The sequence below is a fragment of the Gorilla gorilla genome, chromosome 20 (genome assembly GCF_029281585.2).
Source record: "Gorilla gorilla gorilla isolate KB3781 chromosome 20, NHGRI_mGorGor1-v2.1_pri, whole genome shotgun sequence".
Taxonomy (NCBI): domain Eukaryota; kingdom Metazoa; phylum Chordata; class Mammalia; order Primates; family Hominidae; genus Gorilla; species Gorilla gorilla.
This window is the reverse complement of record NC_073244.2, coordinates 36812063-36827840: the sequence shown is the minus strand read 5'-3', so window position 1 is coordinate 36827840 and position 15778 is coordinate 36812063.

Sequence of the window (15778 nt, the reverse complement as noted above, 5' to 3'; positions counted from 1 at the left end):
TCCAAGTGGAGATTTCAAGCGATTTTGGGCCTACGGTAGAAAAGGAAATATCTTCGTATAAAAACTAGAGAGAATCATTCTCAGCAACCACTTTGGGATGTGTGAGTTCCACTCACAGTGTTTAACCTTGGTCTTCATAGAGCAGTCTGGAAACACTCTGTTTGTAAAGTCTGCAAGTGGATATTTGGACCTCTTTGAGGATTTCGTTGGAAACGGGATTTCTGCATATAACGCTACACAGAAGAATTCTCAGTAACTTCTTTGGGCTGCGTGTGTTCAACTCACAGAGTTGATCCTTCCTTTAGAAAGAGCAGATTTGAAACCGTCTTTTTGTGGAATTTCCAAGGGGAGATTTCAAGCGATTTGGGCCTACGGTAGAAAAGGAAATATCTTCGTATAAAAACTAGAGAGAATCATTCTCAGCAACCACTTTGGGATGTGTGAGTTCCACTCACAGAGTTTAACCTTTGTTTTCATAGAGCAGTTTGGAAACACTCTATTTGTAAAGTCTGCAAGTGGATATTTGGACCTCTTTGAGGATTTCGTTGGAAACGGGATTTCTGCATATAACGCTAGACAGAAGAATTGTCAGTAACTTCTTTCGGCTGCGTGTGTTCAACTCACAGAGTTGAACCTTACTTTAGACAGAGCAGATTTGAAACCCTCTTTTTGTGGAATTTCCAAGTGGAGATTTCAAGCGATTTTGGGCCTACGGTAGAAAAGGATATATCTTCGTATAAAAACTAGAGAGAATCATTCTCAGCAACCACTTTGAGATGTGTGAGTTCCACTCACAGAGTTTAACCTTTGTGTTCATAGAGCAGTTTGGAAACACTCTGTTTGTAAAGCCTGCAATTGGATATTTGGACCTCTTTGAGGATATCGTTGGAAACGGGATTCCAGCATATAACGCTACACAGAAGAATTCTCAGTAACTTCTTTGGGCTGCGTGTGTTCAACTCACAGAGTTGAACCTTCCTTTAGAAAGAGCAGATTTGAAACCCTCTTTTTGTGGAATTTCCAAGGGGAGATTTCAAGCGATTTGGGCCTACGGTAGAAAAGGAAATATCTTCGTATAAAAACTAGAGAGAATCATTCTCAGCAACCACTTTGGGATGTGTGAGTTCCACTCACAGAGTTTAACCTTTGTTTTCATAGAGCAGTTTGGAAACACTCTGTTTGTAAAGCCTGCAAGTGGATATTTGGACTTCATTGAGGATTTCGTTGGAAACGGGATTTCTGCATATAAGGCTAGACAGAAGAATTCTCAGTAACTTCTTTGGCCTGCATGTGTTCAACTCACAGAGTTGAACCTTACTTTAGACAGAGCAGATTTGAAACCCTCTTTTTGTGGAATTTCCAAGTGGAGATTTCAAGCGATTTTGGGCCTACGGTAGAAAAGGAAATATCTTCGTATAAAAACTAGAGAGAATCATTCTCAGCAACCACTTTGAGATGTGTGAGTTCCACTCACAGAGTTTAACCTTTGTGTTCATAGAGCAGTTTGGAAACCCTCTGTTTGTAAAGCCTGCAATTGGATATTTGGACCTCTTTGAGGATTTCCTTGGAATCGGGATTTCTGCATATAACGCTAGACAGAAGAATTCTCAGTAACTTCTTTGGGCTGCGTGTGTTCAACTCACAGAGTTGAACCATAGTTTAGACAGAGCAGATTTGAAACCCTCTTTTTGTGGAATTTCCAAGTGGAGATTTCAAGCGATTTGGGCCTATGGTAGAAAAGGAAATATCTTCGTATAAAAACTAGAGAGAATCATTCTCAGCAACCACTTTGGGATGTGTGAGTTCCACTCACAGAGTTTAACCTTTGTATTCATAGAGCAGTTTGGAAACACTCTGTTTGTAAAGCCTGCAAGTGGATATTTGGACCTCATTGAGGATTTCGTTGGAAACGGTGTTTCTGCATATAACGCTAGACAGAAGAATTCTCAGTAACTTCTTTGGGCTGCATGTGTTCAACTGACAGAGTTGAACCTTACTTTAGACAGAGCAGATTTGAAACCCTCTTTTTGTGGAATTTCCAAGTGGAGATTTCAAGCGATTTTGGGCCTACGGTAGAAAAGGAAATATCTTCGTATAAAAACTAGAGAGAATCATTCTCAGCAACAGCTTTGAGATGTGTGAGTTCCACTCACAGAGTTTAACCTTTGTGTTCATAGAGCAGTTTGGAAACACTCTGTTTGTAAGGCTGCAATTGGATATTTGGACCTCTTTGAGGATATCATTGGAAACAGGATTCCTGCATATAACGCTAGACAGAAGAATTCTCAGTAACTTCTTTGGCCTGCGTGTGTTCAACTCACAGAGTTGGACCTTCCATTAGACAGAGCAGATTTGAAACCCTCTTTTTGTGGAATTTGCAAGTGGAGATTTCAAGAGATTTGGGCCTGCGGTAGAAAAGGAAATATCTTCATATAAAAATTAGAGTTAATCATTCTCAGCAAACACTTTGGGATGTGTGCGTTCCACTCACAGAGTTTAACCTTTGTTTTCATAGAGCAGTTTGGAAACACTCTATTTGTAAAGTCTGCAAGTGGATATTTGGACCTCTTTGAGGATTTTGTTGGAAACGGGATTTCTGCGTATAACGCTAGACAGAAGAATTGTCACTAACTTCCTTGGGCTGCGTGTGTTCAACTCACAGACTTGATCCTTAATTTAGACAGAGCAGATTTGAAACCCTCTTTTTCTTGAATTTCCAAGTGGAGATTTCAAGCGCTTTGGGCCTACGGTACAAAAGGAAATATCTTCGTATAAAAACTAGAGAGAATCATTCTCAGCAACCACTTTGCGATTTGTGAGTTCCACTCACAGAGTTTAACCTTTGTGATCATAGAGCAGTTTGGAAACACTCTGTTTGTAAAGTCTGCAAGTGGATATTTGGACCTCTTGGAGGATATCGTTGGAAACGGGATTTCTGCATATAACGCTAGACAGAAGAATTCTCAGTAACTTCTTTGGCCTGCATGTGTTCAACTCACAGAGTTGAACCTTCCTTTAGACAGAGCAGATTTGAAACCCTCTTTTTGTGGAATTTGCAAGTGGAGATTTCAAGAGATTTGGGCCTATGGTAGAAAAGGAAATATCTTCATATAAAAACTAGAGGGAATCATTCTCAGCAAACACTTTGGGATGTGTGCGTTCCACTCACAGAGTTTAACCTTTGTTTTCATAGAGCAGTTTGGAAACACCCTATTTGTAAAATCTGCAAGTGGATATTTGGACCTCTTTGAGGATTTTGTTGGAAACGGCATTTCTGCGTATAACGCTAGACAGAAGAATTGTCAGTAACTTCTTTCGGCAGCGTATGTTCAACTCACAGAGTTGAACCTTCCTTTAGACAGAGCAGATTGGAAACCCTCTTTTTCTTGAATTTCCAAGTGGAGATTTCAAGCGATTTGGGCCTACGGTAGAAAAGGAAATATCTTCGTATAAACACTAGAGAGAATCATTCTCAGCAACCACATTGGGATGTGTGAGTTCCACTCACAGAGTTTAACCTTTGTTTTCATAGAGCAGATTGGAAACACTCCGTTTGTAAAGTCTGCAATTGGATATTTGGACCTCTTTGAGGATTTCGTTGGAAACGGGATTTCTGCATATAACGCTACACAGAAGAATTCTGAGTAACTTCTTTGGGCTGCGTGTGTTCAACTCACAGAGTTGAACCTTACTTTAGACAGAGCAGATTTGAAACCCTCTTTTAGTGGAATTTCCAAGTGAAGATTTCAAGCGACTTTGGGCCTACGGAAGAAAAGGAAATATCTTCTATAAAAACTAGAGAGAATCATTCCCAGCAACCACTTTGGGATGTGTGAGTTCCACTCACAGAGTTTAACCTATGTGTTCATAGAGCAGTTTGGAAACACTCTGTTTGTAAAGCCTGCAATTGGATATTTGGACCTCTTTGAGGATATCGTTGGAAACGGGATTTCTGCATATAACGCTAGACAGAAGAATTCTCAGTAACTTCTTTGGGCTGCGTGTGTTCAACTCACACAGTTGAACCTTCCTTTAGACAGAGCAGATTTGAAACCCTCTTTTTGTGGAATTTGCAAGTGGAGATTTCAAGAGAATTGGGACTATGGTAGAAAAGGAAATATCTTCATATAAAAACTAGAGGGAATCATTCTCTGCAAACTCTTTGGGATGTGTGCGTTCCACTCACAGAGTTTAACCTATGTTTTCATAGAGCAGATTGGAAACACTCTGTTTGTAAAGTCTGCAAGTGGATATTTGGACCTCTTTGAGGATTTCGTTCGAAACGGGATTTCTGCATATAACGCTAGACAGAAGAATTGTCAGTAACTTCTTTCGGCTGTGTGTGTTCAACTCACAGAGTTGAACCTTACTTTAGACAGAGCAGATTTGAAACCCTCTTTTTCTTGAATTTCCAAGTGGAGATTTCAAGCGATTTTGGCTTACGGTAGAAAAGGAAATATCTTCGTATAAAAACTAGAGAGAATCATTCTCTGCAAACTCTTTGTAATGTGTGCGTTCCACTCACAGAGTTTAACTTTTGTTTTCATAGAGCAGATTGGAAACACTCTGTTTGTAAAGTCTGCAAGTGGATATTTGGACCTCTTTGAGGATTTCGTTGGAAACGGGATTTCTGCATATTACGCTAGACAGAAGAATTCTCAGTAACTTCTTTCGGCTGCGTGTGTTCAACTCACAGAGTTGAACCTTACTTTAGACAGTGCAGATTTGAAACCCTCTTTTTGTGGAATTTCCAAGTGGAGATTTCAAGCGATTTTGGGCCTACGGTAGAAAAGGAAATATCTTCGTATAAAAACTAGAGAGAATCATTCTCAGCAACCACTTTGGGATGTGTGAGTTCCACTCACAGTGTTTAACCTTTGTTTTCATAGAGCAGTCTTGAAACACTCTGTTTGTAAAGTCTGCAAGTGGATATTTGGACCTCTTTGAGGATTTCGTTGGAAACGGGATTTCTGCATATAACGCTACACAGAAGAATTGTCAGTAACTTCTTTGGGCTGCCTGTGTTCAACTCACAGACTTCATCCTTAATTTAGACAGAGCAGATTTGAAACCCTCTTTTTCTTGAATTTCCAAGTGGAGATTTCAAGCGATTTGGTCCTACGGTAGAAAAGGAAATATCTTCGTATAAAAACTAGAGAGAATCATTCTCTGCAAACTCTTTGGGATGTGTGCGTTCCACTCACAGAGTTTAACCTTTGTTTTCATAGAGCAGATTGGAAACACTCTGTTTGTAAAGTCTGCAAGTGGATATTTGGACCTCTTTGAGGATTTCGTTGGAAACGGGATTTCTGCATATAACGCTAGACAGAAGAATTCTCAGTAACTTCTTTGGCCTGCGTGTGTTCAACTCACAGAGTTGAACCTACCTTTAGACAGAGCAGATTTGAAACCCTCTTTTTGTGGAATTTGCAAGTGGAGATTTCAAGAGATTTGGGCCTATGGTAGAAAAGGAAATATCTTCATATAAAAACTAGAGAGAATCATTCTCAGCAATCACTTTGGGATGTGTGCATTCCACTCACAGAGTTTAACCTTTGTTTTCATAGAGCAGTTTGGAAACATTCTGTTTGTAAAGTCTGCAAGTGGATATTGGGACCTCTTTGAGGATTTCGTTGGAATCGGGATTTCTGCATATAACGCTACACAGAAGAATTCTCAGTAACTTCTTTGGGCTGCGTGTGTTCAACTCACAGAGTTGAACCATAGTTTAGACAGAGCAGATTTGAAACCCTCTTTTTGTGGAATTTCCAAGTGGAGATTTCAAGCAATTTGGGCCTACGGTAGAAAAGGAAATATCTTCGTATAAAAACTAGATAGAATCATTCTCAGCAACCACTTTTGGATGTGTGAGTTCCACTCACAGAGGTTAACCTTTGTTTTCATAGAGCAGTTTCGAAACACTCTGTTTGTAAAGCCTGCAAGTGGATATTTGGACCTCATTGAGGATTTCGTTGGAAACGGGATTTCTGCATATAACGCTAGACAGAAGAATTCTCAGTAACTTCTTTGGGCTGCATGTGTTCAACTGACAGAGTTGAACCTTACTTTAGACAGAGCAGATTTGAAACCCTCTTTTTGTGGAATTTCCAAGTGGAGATTTCAAGCGATTTTGGGCCTACGGTAGAAAAGGAAATATCTTCGTATAAAATCTAGAGAGAATCATTCTCAGCAACCACTTTGGGATGTGTGAGTTCCACTCACAGAGTTTAACCTTTGTGTTCATAGAGCAGTTTGGAAACACTCTGTTTGTAAAGCCTGCAATTGGATATTTGGACCTCTTTGAGGATATCGTTGGAAACGGGATTCCTGCATATAACGCTAGACAGAAGAATTCTCAGTAACTTCTTTGGCCTTCGTGTGTTCAACTCACAGAGTTGAACCTTCCTTTAGACAGAGCAGATTTGAAACCCTCTTTTTGTGGAATTTGCAAGTGGAGATTTCAAGAGATTTGGGCCTACGGTAGAAAAGGAAATATCTTCATATAAAAACTAGAGTTAATCATTCTCAGCAAACACTTTGGGATGTGTGCGTTCCACTCACAGAGTTTAACCTTTGTTTTCATAGAGCAGTTTGGAAACACTCTATTTGTAAAGTCTACAAGTGGATATTTGGACCTCTTTGAGGATTTTGTTGGAAACGGGATTTCTGCGTATAACGCTAGACAGAAGAATTGTCAGTAACTTCTTTGGGCTGCGTGTGTTCAACTCACAGAATTGAACCTTACTTTAGACAGAGCAGATTTGAAACCCTCTTTTTGTGGAATTTCCAAGTGGAGATTTCAAGCAATTTTGGGCCTACGGTAGAAAAGGAAATATCTTCGTATAAAAACTAGAGAGAATCATTCTCAGCAACCACTTTGCGATGTGTGAGTTCCACTCACAGAGTTTAACCTTTGTTTTCATAGAGCAGTTTGGAAACACTCTGTTTGTAAAGTCTGCAAGTGGATATTTGGACCTCTTGGAGGATATCGTTGGAAACGGGATTTCTACATATAACGCTAGACAGAAGAATTCTCAGTAACTTCTTTGGCCTGCATGTGTTCAACTCACAGAGTTGAACCTTCCTTTAGACAGAGCAGATTTGAAACCCTCTTTTTGTGGAATTTGCAAGTGGAGATTTCAAGAGATTTGGGCCTATGGTAGAAAAGGAAATATCTTCATATAAAAACTAGAGGGAATCATTCTCAGCAAACACTTTGGGATGTGTGCGTTCCACTCACAGAGTTTAACCTTTGTTTTCATAGAGCAGTTTGGAAACACCCTATTTGTAAAATCTGCAAGTGGATATTTGGACCTCTTTGAGGATTTTGTTGGAAACGGGATTTCTGCGTATAACGCTAGACAGAAGAATTGTCAGTAACTTCTTTCGGCAGCGTATGTTCAACTCACAGAGTTGAACCTTCCTTTAGACAGAGCAGATTGGAAACCCTCTTTTTCTTGAATTTCCAAGTGGAGATTTCAAGCGATTTGGGCCTACGGTAGAAAAGGTAATATCTTCGTATAAACACTAGAGAGAATCATTCTCAGCAACCACATTGGGATGTGTGAGTTCCACTCACAGAGTTTAACCTTTGTTTTCATAGGGCAGTTTGGAAACACTCCGTTTGTAAAGTCTGCAATTTGATATTTGGACCTCTTTGAGGATTTCGTTGGAAACTGGATTTCTGCATATAACGCTACACAGAAGAATTCTGAGTAACTTCTTTGGGCTGCGTGTGTTCAACTCACAGAGTTGAACCTTACTTTAGACAGAGCAGATTTGAAACCCTCTTTTAGTGGAATTTCCAAGTGAAGATTTCAAGCGAATTTGGGCCTACGGAAGAAAAGGAAATATCTTCTATAAAAACTAGAGAGAATCATTCCCAGCAACCACTTTGGGATGTGTGAGTTCCACTCACAGAGTTTAACCTATGTGTTCATAGAGCAGTTTGGAAACACTCTGTTTGTAAAGCCTGCAATTGGATATTTGGACCTCTTTGAGGATATCGTTGGAAACGGGATTTCTGCATATAACGCTAGACAGAAGAATTCTCAGTAACTTCTTTGGCCTGCGTGTGTTCAACTCACACAGTTGAACCTTCCTTTAGACAGAGCAGATTTGAAACCCTCTTTTTGTGGAATTTGCAAGTGGAGATTTCAAGAGAATTGGGACTATGGTAGAAAAGGAAATATCTTCATATAAAAACTAGAGGGAATCATTCTCTGCAAACTCTTTGGGATGTGTGCGTTCCACTCACAGAGTTTAACCTATGTTTTCATAGAGCAGATTGGAAACACTCTGTTTGTAAAGTCTGCAAGTGGATATTTGGACCTCTTTGAGGATTTCGTTCGAAACGGGATTTCTGCATATAACGCTAGACAGAAGAATTGTCAGTAACTTCTTTCGGCTGTGTGTGTTCAACTCACAGAGTTGAACCTTACTTTAGACAGAGCAGATTTGAAACCCTCTTTTTCTTGAATTTCCAAGTGGAGATTTCAAGCGATTTTGGCTTACGGTAGAAAAGGAAATATCTTCGTATAAAAACTAGAGAGAATCATTCTCTGCAAACTCTTTGTAATGTGTGCGTTCCACTCACAGAGTTTAACTTTTGTTTTCATAGAGCAGATTGGAAACACTCTGTTTGTAAAGTCTGCAAGTGGATATTTGGACCTCTTTGAGGATTTCGTTGGAAACGGGATTTCTGCATATTACGCTAGACAGAAGAATTCTCAGTAACTTCTTTCGGCTGCGTGTGTTCAACTCACAGAGTTGAACCTTACTTTAGACAGAGCAGATTTGAAACCCTCTTTTTGTGGAATTTCCAAGTGGAGATTTCAAGCGATTTTGGGCCTACGGTAGAAAAGGAAATATCTTCGTATAAAAACTAGAGAGAATCATTCTCAGCAACCACTTTGGGATGTGTGAGTTCCACTCACAGTGTTTAACCTTTGTTTTCATAGAGCAGTCTTGAAACACTCTGTTTGTAAAGTCTGCAAGTGGATATTTGGACCTCTTTGAGGATTTCGTTGGAAACGGGATTTCTGCATATAACGCTACACAGAAGAATTCTCAGTAACTTCTTTGGGCTGCGTGTGTTCAACTCACAGAGTTGATCCTTCCTTTAGAAAGAGCAGATTTGAAACCGTCTTTTTGTGGAATTTCCAAGGGGAGATTTCAAGCGATTTGGGCCTACGGTAGAAAAGGAAATATCTTCGTATAAAAACTAGAGAGAATCATTCTCAGCAACCACTTTGGGATGTGTGAGTTCCACTCACAGAGTTTAACCTTTGTTTTCATAGAGCAGTTTGGAAACACTCCATTTGTAAAGTCTGCAATTGGATATTTGGACCTCTTTGAGGATTTCGTTGGAAACGGGATTTCTGCATATAACGCTACACAGAAGAATTCTGAGTAACTTCTTTGGGCTGCGTGTGTTCAACTCACAGAGTTGAACCTTACTTTAGACAGAGCAGATTTGAAACCCTCTTTTAGTGGAATTTCCAAGTGAAGATTTCAAGCGACTTTGGGCCTACGGAAGAAAAGGAAATATCTTCTATAAAAACTAGAGAGAATCATTCCCAGCCACCACTTTGGGATGTGTAAGTTCCACTCACAGAGTTTAACCTATGTGTTCATAGAGCAGTTTGGAAACACTCTGTTTGTAAAGCCTGCAATTGGATATTTGGACCTCTTTGAGGATATCGTTGGAAACGGGATTTCTGCATATAACGCTAGACAGAAGAATTCTCAGTAACTTCTTTGGCCTGCGTGTGTTCAACTCACACAGTTGAACCTTCCTTTAGACAGAGCAGATTTGAAACCCTCTTTTTGTGGAATTTGCAAGTGGAGATTTCAAGAGAATTGGGACTATGGTAGAAAAGGAAATATCTTCATATAAAAACTAGAGGGAATCATTCTCTGCAAACTCTTTGGGATGTGTGCGTTCCACTCACAGAGTTTAACCTATGTTTTCATAGAGCAGATTGGAAACACTCTGTTTGTAAAGTCTGCAAGTGGATATTTGGACCTCTTTGAGGATTTCGTTCGAAACGGGATTTCTGCATATAACGCTAGACAGAAGAATTGTCAGTAACTTCTTTCGGCTGTGTGTGTTCAACTCACAGAGTTGAACCTTACTTTAGACAGAGCAGATTTGAAACCCTCTTTTTCTTGAATTTCCAAGTGGAGATTTCAAGCGATTTTGGCTTACGGTAGAAAAGGAAATATCTTCGTATAAAAACTAGAGAGAATCATTCTCTGCAAACTCTTTGTAATGTGTGCGTTCCACTCACAGAGTTTAACTTTTGTTTTCATAGAGCAGATTGGAAACACTCTGTTTGTAAAGTCTGCAAGTGGATATTTGGACCTCTTTGAGGATTTCGTTGGAAACGGGATTTCTGCATATTACGCTAGACAGAAGAATTCTCAGTAACTTCTTTCGGCTGCGTGTGTTCAACTCACAGAGTTGAACCTTACTTTAGACAGAGCAGATTTGAAACCCTCTTTTTGTGGAATTTCCAAGTGGAGATTTCAAGCGATTTTGGGCCTACGGTAGAAAAGGAAATATCTTCGTATAAAAACTAGAGAGAATCATTCTCAGCAACCACTTTGGGATGTGTGAGTTCCACTCACAGTGTTTAACCTTTGTTTTCATAGAGCAGTCTTGAAACACTCTGTTTGTAAAGTCTGCAAGTGGATATTTGGACCTCTTTGAGGATTTCGTTGGAAACGGGATTTCTGCATATAACGCTACACAGAAGAATTCTCAGTAACTTCTTTGGGCTGCGTGTGTTCAACTCACAGAGTTGATCCTTCCTTTAGAAAGAGCAGATTTGAAACCGTCTTTTTGTGGAATTTCCAAGGGGAGATTTCAAGCGATTTGGGCCTACGGTAGAAAAGGAAATATCTTCGTATAAAAACTAGAGAGAATCATTCTCAGCAACCACTATGGGATGTGTGAGTTCCACTCACAGAGTTTAACCTTTGTTTTCATAGAGCAGTTTGGAAACACTCTATTTGTAAAGTCTGCAAGTGGATATTTGGACCTCTTTGAGGATTTCGTTGGAAACGGGATTTCTGCATATAACGCTAGACAGAAGAATTGTCAGTAACTTCTTTCGGCTGCGTGTGTTCAACTCACAGAGTTGAACCTTACTTTAGACAGAGCAGATTTGAAACCCTCTTTTTGTGGAATTTCCAAGTGGAGATTTCAAGCGATTTTGGGCCTACGGTAGAAAAGGAAATATCTTCGTATAAAAACTAGAGAGAATCATTCTCAGCAACCACTTTGAGATGTGTGAGTTCCACTCACAGAGTTTAACCTTTGTGTTAATAGAGCAGTTTGGAAACACTCTGTTTGGAAAGCCTGCATTTGGATATTTGGACCTCTTTGAGGATATCGTTGGAAACGGGATTCCTCCATATAACGCTACACAGAAGAATTCTCAGTAACTTCTTTGGGCTGCGTGTGTTCAACTCACAGAGTTGAACCTTCCTTTAGAAAGAGCAGATTTGAAACCCTCTTTTTGTGGAATTTCCAAGGGGAGATTTCAAGCGATTTGGGCGTACGGTAGAAAAGGAAATATCTTCGTATAAAAACTAGAGAGAATCATTCTGAGCAACCACTTTGGGATGTGTGAGTTCCACTCACAGAGTTTAACCTTTGTTTTCATAGAGCAGTTTGGAAACACTCTGTTTGTAAAGCCTGCAAGTGGATATTTGGACCTCATTGAGGATTTCGTTGGAAACGGTATTTCTGCATATAACGCTAGACAGAAGAATTCTCAGTAACTTCTTTGGGCTGCATGTGTTCAACTGACAGAGTTGAACCTTACTTTAGACAGAGCAGATTTGAAACCCTCTTTTTGTGGAATTTCCAAGTGGAGATTTCAAGCGATTTTGGGCCTACGGTAGAAAAGGAAATATCTTCGTATAAAAACTAGAGAGAATCATTCTCAGCAACCACTTTGAGATGTGTGAGTTCCACTCACAGAGTTTAACCTTTGTGTTCATAGAGCAGTTTGGAAACACTCTGTTTGTAAAGCCTGCAATTGGATATTTGGACCTCTTTGAGGATATCGTTGGAAACGGGATTCCTGCATATAACGCTAGACAGAAGAATTCTCAGTAACTTCTTTGGCCTGCGTGTGTTCAACTCACAGAGTTGAACCTTCCTTTAGACAGAGCAGATTTGAAACACTCTTTTTGTGGAATTTGCAAGTGGAGATTTCAAGAGATTTGAGCCTACGGTAGAAAAGGAAATATCTTCATATAAAAACTAGAGTTAATCATTCTCAGCAACCACTTTGGGATGTGTGCGTTCCACTCACAGTGTTTAACCTTTGTTTTCATAGAGCAGTTTGGAAACACTCTATTTGTAAAGTCTGCAAGTGGATATTTGGACCTCTTTGAGGATTTTTTTGGAAACGGGATTTCTGCGTATAACGCTAGACAGAAGAATTGTCAGTAACTTCGTTGGGCTGCGTGTGTTCAACTCACAGAGTTGAACCTTACTTTAGACAGAGCAGATTAGAAACCCTCTTTTTGTGGAATTTCCAAGTGGAGATTTCAAGCGATTTTGGGCCTACGGTAGAAAAGGAAATATCTTCGTATAAAAACTAGAGAGAATCATTCTCAGCAACCACTTTGAGATGTGTGAGTTCCACTCACGGAGTTTAACCTTTGTGTTCATAGAGCAGTTTGGAAACACTCTGTTTGTAAAGCCTGCAATTGGATATTTGGACCTCTTTGAGGATATCGTTGGAAACGGGATTCCTGCATATAACGCTAGACAGAAGAATTCTCAGTAACTTCTTTGGCCTGCGTGTGTTCAACTCACAGAGTTGGACCTTCCATTAGACAGAGCAGATTTGAAACCCTCTTTTTGTGGAATTTGCAAGTGGAGATTTCAAGAGATTTGGGCCTACGGTAGAAAAGGAAATATCTTCATATAAAAATTAGAGTTAATCATTCTCAGCAAACACTTTGCGATGTGTGCGTTCCACTCACAGAGTTTAACCTTTGTTTTCATAGAGCAGTTTGGAAACACTCTATTTGTAAAGTCTGCAAGTGGATATTTGGACCTCTTTGAGGATGTCGTTGGAAACGGGATTTCTGCGTATAACGCTAGACAGAAGAATTGTCAGTAACTTCGTTGGGCTGCGTGTGTTCAACTCACAGAGTTGAACCTTACTTTAGACAGAGCAGATTTGAAACCCTCTTTTTGTGGAATTTCCAAGTGGAAATTTCAAGCGATTTTGGGCCTACGGTAGAAAAGGAAATATCTTCGTATAAAAACTAGAGAGAATCATTCTCAGCAACCACTTTGAGATGTGTGAGTTCCACTCACGGAGTTTAACCTTTGTGTTCATAGAGCAGTTTGGAAACACTCTGTTTGTAAAGCCTGCAATTGGATATTTGGACCTCTTTGAGGATATCGTTGGAAACGGGATTCCTGCATATAACGCTAGACAGAAGAATTCTCAGTAACTTCTTTGGCCTGCGTGTGTTCAACTCACAGAGTTGGACCTTCCATTAGACAGAGCAGATTTGAAACCCTCTTTTTGTGGAATTTGCAAGTGGAGATTTCAAGAGATTTGGGCCTACGGTAGAAAAGGAAATATCTTCATATAAAAATTAGAGTTAATCATTCTCAGCAAACACTTTGGGATGTGTGCGTTCCACTCACAGAGTTTAACCTTTGTTTTCATAGAGCAGTTTGGAAACACTCTATTTGTAAAGTCTGCAAGTGGATATTTGGACCTCTTTGAGGATGTCGTTGGAAACGGGATTTCTGCGTATAACGCTAGACAGAAGAATTGTCAGTAACTTCTTTGGGCTGCGTGTGTTCAACTCACAGAGTTGAACCTTACTTTAGACAGAGCAGATTTGAAACCCTCTTTTTCTTGAATTTCCAAGTGGAGATTTCAAGCGATTTGGGCCTACGGTAGAAAAGGAAATATCTTCGTATAAAAACTAGAGAGAATCATTCTCAGCAACCACTTTGGGATGTGTGAGTTCCACTCACAGAGTTTAACCTTTGTTTTCATAGAGCAGTTTGGAAACACTCTGTTTGTAAAGCCTGCAAGTGGATATTTGGACCACATTGAGGATTTCGTTGGAAAAGGGATTTCTGCATATAACGCTAGACAGAAGAATTCTCAGTAACTTCTTTGGGCTGCATGTCTTCAACTGACAGAGCTGAACCTTACTTTAGACAGAGCAGATTTGAAACCCTCTTTTAGTGGAATTTCCAAGTGGAGATTTCAAGAGACTTTGGGCCTACGGAAGAAAAGGAAATATCTTCTATAAAAACTAGAGAGAATCATTCCCAGCAACCACTTTGGGATGTGTGAGTTTCACTCACAGAGTTTAACCTTTGTGCTCATAGAACAGTTTGGAAACACTCTGTTTGTAAAGCCTGCAATTGCATATTTGGACCTCTTTGAGGATATCGTTGGAAACGGGATTTCTGCATATAACGCTAGACAGAAGAATTCTCAGTAACTTCTTTGGCCTGCGTGTGTTCAACTCACCCAGTTGAACCTTCCTTAAGACAGAGCAGATTTGAAACCCTCTTTTTGTGGAATTTGCAAGTGGAGATTTCAAGAGATTTGGGCCTATGGTAGAAAAGGAAATATCTTCATATAAAAACTAGAGGGAATCATTCTCAGCAAACACTTTGGGTTGTGTGCCTTCCACTCACAGAGTTTAACCTTTGTTTTCATAGAGCAGTTTGGAAACACTCTATTTGTAAAATCTGCAAGTGGATATTTGGACCTCTTTGAGGATTTTGTTGGAAACGGGATTTCTGCGTATAACGCTAGACAGAAGAATTGTCAGTAACTTCTTTGGGCTGCCTGTGTTCAACTCACAGAGTTGAACCTTACTTTAGACAGAGCAGATTTGAAACCCTCTTTTTCTTGAATTTCCAAGTGGAGATTTCAAGCGATTTTGGCCTACGGTAGAAAAGGAAATATCTTCGTATAAAAACTAGAGAGAATCATTCTCTGCAAACTCTTTGGGATGTGTGCGTTCCACTCACAGAGTTTAACCTATGTTTTCATAGAGCAGATTGGAAACACTCTGTTTGTAAAGTCTGCAAGTGGATATTTGGACCTCTTTGAGGATTTCGTTGGAAACGGGATTTCTGCATATAACGCTAGACAGAAGAATTGTCAGTAACTTCTGTCGGCTGTGTGTGTTCAACTCACAGAGTTGAACCTTACTTTAGACAGAGCAGATTTGAAACCCTCTTTTTCTTGAATTTCCAAGTGGAGATTTCAAGCGATTTTGGCCTACGGTAGAAAAGGAAATATCTTCGTATAAAAACTAGAGAGAATCATTCTCTGCAAACTCTTTGTAATGTGTGCGTTCCACTCACAGAGTTTAACTTTTGTTTTCATAGAGCAGATTGGAAACACTCTGTTTGTAAAGTCTGCAAGTGGATATTTGGACCTCTTTGAGGATTTCGTTGGAAACGGGATTTCTGCATATTACGCTAGACAGAAGAATTCTCAGTAACTTCTTTCGGCTGCGTGTGCTCAACTCACAGAGTTGAACCTTACTTTAGACAGAGCAGATTTGAAACCCTCTTTTTCTGGAATTTCCAAGTGGAGATTTCAAGCGATTTTGGGCCTACGGTAGAAAAGGAAATATCTTCGTATAAAAACTAGAGAGAATCATTCTCAGCAACCACTTTGGGATGTGTGAGTTCCACTCACAGTGTTTAACCTTTGTCTTCATAGAGCAGTCTGGAAACACTCTGTTTGTAAAGTCT